Raw genomic sequence first — 5,546 nt, forward strand, 5'->3', positions numbered from 1 at the left:
TTATTTAAAACGTTTAGCACGCCAGGAAAGCCATCCAACTATCCCTCACTGTGTTTCTATTTTAACGTATTAATTCAATACATAGACGTGCCCTATCAGTCTATTATAACACATAATCCGTCTGTTTGAACACGACTATCTGTCGAGAGGCTATAGTCTAGAGAGCACAAATAAGACTCACCGGTAAGAAAGAAGATCACATCCCAGATTAAACGTCCCATCGTGAGGCTTGAGTTCCCACGGAGCGCAGAAATATTGGTGAAACGTTCTATTCACCAGTTTGTTTCAAGTGAAATCTCGGACGCTGAACCGAGTTTGGAAAACATCTACAATCATTTGAAGACGCGGGTAGCTACGTTCTGTTTTCAAGATTTTAACTACATAAGTTTGCTGTGGAAAATATACTGGAGTTACCTCCTTTTAAACATTTGTTTTTCTTTCCCTACAACCCATTCAAAAGTGCCGTAAAACCCTGCGGTCAGACCATCTGCACTCTGAAAAGGCTCGGTCAATCGATCTGCACTTAATATTTTTAGTACGCGATCTACATTACTCGTTACGGTAACTATCCCTCTTGGGAAAATGTGCAGCAGATGAACGCTACGTTTACACCACCTGGTAAAAGTGACCCAATTCCGATTTTTTTCACGTGGCACATATCGGATATGTAGCTAGCCTACTATGAACCTGTAAATAGGAAAAAGCACATGGAATCGGATATTTTCATATCCGTTTTGGCCACATTCATAAATAAATCCGATATAGGATCGGGGTCCGTGTATCTTTTGGTCATTCTATTTTGCTTTCAGAAACAGAAATGAAAAAATGAAAAACGAATGGTTGTTTGATTTGAAATACAAGGCATTTTTAATTTTCCTGGTTACTGTCACCTGCGTGTGCTGTTGTGGACTCTGGCAAGTCTTTAAATAGAGGGCAGAGGCAGGCGGGGTTGCGGGGGTCATATTCTTGTGTTTGCGACTTGTGTGCAGCAGACTTTCGCCGTACGCTCCTCGCCAATCGTTCTGGTCGCACTACTTGCGCGGTGTGACCAGAGGATGTGACCAATCTGGAGTGCCGTGGACCGAACTGGTGTCGCCTCTTCCAGTGTTGGCCGGGAAGTTTTAATCTGCCTAATTGTGTTCTTTTTCTGTCCCGGGTTTTTACTTGTGTTTGTTTGTGCTCTTAATAAGTGGCAGTGCGGGAGGGAAACTGCATGGGGCGGTCGGTGGTTGGGAAGAGAGTAGCTACTAGACTACTAGCCTACCGATTATTTCCGACTGCGGGGTGGTAGCCTACTATAACAAGATCGTAGTGTGCATTCTCACGTATTATTCTCACTTTGCTGTGTGATTATGGTTACCCTTCTTACAAGCTTAATAGTTTCACTTGGCTGTGTGTAGTGGCTATAGTGGCCACGTCCACGGGTGTAATGTTTTCAACTGTGTGTAGTGACTATGATTACCATTCTTACAAGTTTAACAATGCACTTGGCTGTGCGTAGTGACTGTAAATTGCTCCGTCCCGTAGCCTATCCGTGCCGCCCAGTGGGGTTTTCCCCCCGTTTTGCCCTTGACCAGCAATACAGTCTATTATATTTTTCCATATTCCTTGTGGCGTGTTCTCAACTTCCTATATATCCGGACCTTACCGGTAAAAAGGTGGTGACAGCCTACACATTATTTATGGTCCCTTCTAGGAGGGTTTATTACAATATTCTAAAACCGGAAGTTGTCAGGGTAGCGCCAAAACCAAAAAAATGGCCAGTGTACAGGCAGCTAAATATACAGTGAATCCCTGCAGAATAAATAACTAATTTTTGATCGCTGTAAACTAAAATTACGATGGCTTTGGAACCATATTCTGACAGCATTTTAGCCATGGCGAAACAAGGGCTGTCATCTACAGAAATCTCTGCGCATATGTCACATCAGACGCTACAGGTTTTGCAGCAAGAAGTGTCAGGAGATTTTGCGCTGAACATGGCTCAGGCTTGAGTGGGCTCTCCAACGAACATTTGGAGTTAGAGGTGGCAAAAGCTATAAACGAGGTAAGCTGGATCTCCCCCTCCCTACTTTGATTAGTGTGTGCGCGTGTGTGAGAGAGAGAGCGTTAGAGGGAATGTGTAGTGTCCCGTATCTCCTTTTGCTAGTAAATAGTAAATGGCTAATAGATCACATGGTAATAAATAACCTAGACCTACAGTAATTCCTATTAGTAATCACAAACCCCCTACACACACACACACACACACACACACACACATACACACAGGGATTGACTAATTTAGGGATAAATATATGCCAGCTATTATTATTTTGGTATTTGGAAATGTTAGGTTCCTTTTGTGTCTTTTGCATTTTGACTTAATTCATATTTTCTAGACGGGACCAACATATGGGATAAAGATGATGAAGGGGTATCTGGCCATGAAAGGAATGCATGCTTCAGAGAAACGAATTGGAGCAGTGCTGAGGACTATGCATCAGCCCTAACATGAAGCAAGACGCCATGTATGTTATTCTGTCTGCCTTTTATATATTGATATTTTACGCCATCAAACATTTTAAATATATATGTGTAACTAGAATGTAAAGTTTATGAATAAACTTAAGTATGGTAGCTTCAGCAGTTGTTTAGCTGCAATTATTTATCTGTTACCAGATTAAAAAGTTAGAGAGTTGTATTGTAACCCTATGATCATATAACCTAATAGGATTTTGCAGACTATCAAATAGTTTCATATTTTTCCTTCTCTTTAAGGGTGCTCGTAACCTTAACCACATACCGTATCAAGCTGACTATATGGGTCACAAGGTTCACATGGACCAGAATGAAAAACTGGCTATGTTTGGGGCCACCCATGTTTTAGCTGTCGATGGCTTCAGCAAAAAGATTGTTGGACATTCTACAATGCCTATGAAAAACAACCTTTACATCTATGAAGATGTTTTCAGGTAATATTACATTGTGGACATTAAAGGGATAGTCTGATTTCTTTGATAGAGTGGCTGTCCCGTCACTGTTTTGTTTTGGTCATTTGCGGAGATCATTTTGTTTTTTACTGACTTTAAACACACCAATTAATTTAAATTGTGCCTTTGTCAGACATAGCAGTGAAAAGAATGGCTTCAAATTACAAAAATGACAACAAATACTGTTCTTGAACAAATCAGACTATCCCTTTAAGCTGCACATTGTACACATTGTGGCTACTGCATTCATAAAATATGTGACAAAACACTAACTGGTGAACACTAACATTTAACTTGTAGCGGGTAACTACAATGACAATTTTCAGAGAAGATCTCTTTCATGGATCCCTCCTGATTTATCATAGCAGCATAGAGAGAACATTGTGCTGAGAATAAATTATTTAAGTGTGATAAGTGTGGCACAAATTAAAGACTTTTTCATCCACCAGACCTGCAGTAATTACCTATGGTAGGACCAGGTGTGAGAAGATCCAGGAAAAGGAATTTTATTTTACACTCTTCATGCAGGAAATGCTGTCACCGCATCGTTATAATCAGGAGAGAATGCCTTATTTACAGACTTCATCCACTAGGGTACATTTCAGTAGTGTGGTTGCTTTAGCGACACACCACCTGTTTTGCATACTCATTATTATTAATGTATTTGCATGTATGTATGTATTGTGATTTTCTTTGTCTAAATTTGGACTAGCAGTCCTACAGGTTTTAAGCTAAACATTGCTATTCAACATTTATATTTACCCTGGCTCAGAACAGATGCTAGTTATCTTTTTTTAATCTGGTGACAGCAAAACACTAAACAACTGCAGAAGCAACCACACTAAAGTTTGTTCATAAACTTTACATTTTACATACCTGATGACAGTTAATATATTTTTATTTAATACATTTTTATTATCTCACCATAACAAACTGAATGACAACAAAAATCAGAACCACACAGACTGTAGCCTGAGGTCAACAACCGTGTCAACTATCCACTGAAAACGGCCCTTCTGCAGTTGGTGGATCAAGAGGAGCTAGACATGGAAGACAGCCTTGTGAGATACTGTGTGTCCAACCTGACTGGCCAATTGTGCCAGATTGGTATTACGAGGGTGGTGAAGTCATGGAACTCTCACAGGATTTCTGGTAAAATGAACTTGTGTCTGCAAATATTGAAATAATTACAACAGGCATTTTGCAGTTTTGAGATCAACAGTATGTTCTTTATTTCACAGGAAAAGGGACACCAAACGAGTTGGCAGACACCGGGTGTCCTACAAGAATTCCACAGGAACTGTTGCCTCCTGCACTTGAAGCATCAGCCCTCTACAGCCAGCAACTGGGATCCGACACCATATTCTACTTTTGGAGTTGATCCCTTTTCAACTGAACAGGACAAGCTAACAGTTGAGAATCTTTTTGCAGAGAAATATCCAGATATTTCAGATTTGTTTTCTAGAGCAGTGAACAATGACTTTGCCCCATACAAAGAGGCCTTGCTCTATCTCATAACCACAACTCAAAGAAATGTGTGAAAAGCCACATACTCCATTTGAACTTTCAGAACTTAAATTGGTACCAACAACAATTGACTGGTGGCAACAGGTGTGTTTAGGAAAGGCCACAGAGTTTCTTCATGAAGCCATATCAGGCCCAGAGTGCTCTAGAAGTGTGCACTCTCAGTCACTTTGGTGGCAGGTTTGTTTATGTTTCCTAAACATTAAGAGAACTCTTCGGTCTCCACAAAAATAGTGAGCAAACTTTCACCTTCCTTATTAACAGTTGTTTCTATGCTGTGTGCCAATCTGACTTCCTCCAGCCTGAACATGTAAATAAATTAACTACACAGACAAAAGAGCTGAAGGTACCCACCAACTTTTGCATTCATTAAACAATTAACTGCAAATACAGCATGCCCTTTTGTGAGTAAACATGTAAAAAAATTACTCCACTGGAAAAAGGGATTTCAAAACAGAAAATGCATCTGTTAGACCCATAACTGGAAGTACATTTTCGCCTAAGGTGTTCCCTCTACATTTTGCACAGTGCACAGATGTCTGCTGCCACTGCTGCACACATGCTTTGCAGCCAATAATGCCTCTGCAGCACTGTAAGAACATTGGCTCCTCAATGAAGTTAAATGAGAAAAATTAGTCAATTGCTGTGTGTGTGTGTGCACACTCGCATGTGTGTCCCTGTCCGTCCTAAGTGTTCTAGATGTGCTGGATGACAGTGGAATGGTTTATTTTCTATTTTAACATTAAATTTAATGTAATTAAAACTGTCTTTGTTATTGGATCACTACACCATGAGCATTACATAAAGGTTTGCATCAGTAAATTGAATTAACTAGTGGATAAGAAACAGCTAACCTTGGTTGTAGAATATAAAAATGTTAAAATGTACAATGTGGACATCTCACATTTTAGGATACACTGCAAGAAATGGATCAAAAAATATTTTTAGATATAGGACAATTTATAACTATAAATTGCATACATACTCATACAAATCACAGCTGAATCCTTCCTTGACGGTCTGTAGCTGGGGAGCGGTGAGGATTACTCT

The 5,546-nt window shown here is 39.9% G+C and overlaps 1 long non-coding RNA gene across 3 annotated transcripts; it reads left to right on the top strand.

Moving 5' to 3' along the window:
• The first annotated feature begins 457 nt into the window (after positions 1 to 457).
• LOC118207116 lies at positions 458 to 5,259 on the top strand. 3 transcript variants are annotated; one of them, XR_004761308.1, is made up of 6 exons: positions 458 to 2,047; positions 2,382 to 2,510; positions 2,761 to 2,954; positions 3,422 to 3,566; positions 3,927 to 4,124; positions 4,214 to 5,259. It is a non-coding gene; the product is annotated as an uncharacterized LOC118207116 (long non-coding RNA). The 3 variants fall into 3 exon arrangements; XR_004761307.1 differs by lacking the exon at positions 3,422 to 3,566 and having other exon boundaries at positions 461 to 2,047; XR_004761309.1 differs by lacking the exon at positions 3,422 to 3,566 and having other exon boundaries at positions 461 to 2,047; positions 3,995 to 4,124.
• Positions 5,260 to 5,546: the final 287 nt, after the last annotated feature.

Source organism: Anguilla anguilla, chromosome 10 (assembly GCF_013347855.1).
Source record: "Anguilla anguilla isolate fAngAng1 chromosome 10, fAngAng1.pri, whole genome shotgun sequence".
Classification (NCBI taxonomy): domain Eukaryota; kingdom Metazoa; phylum Chordata; class Actinopteri; order Anguilliformes; family Anguillidae; genus Anguilla; species Anguilla anguilla.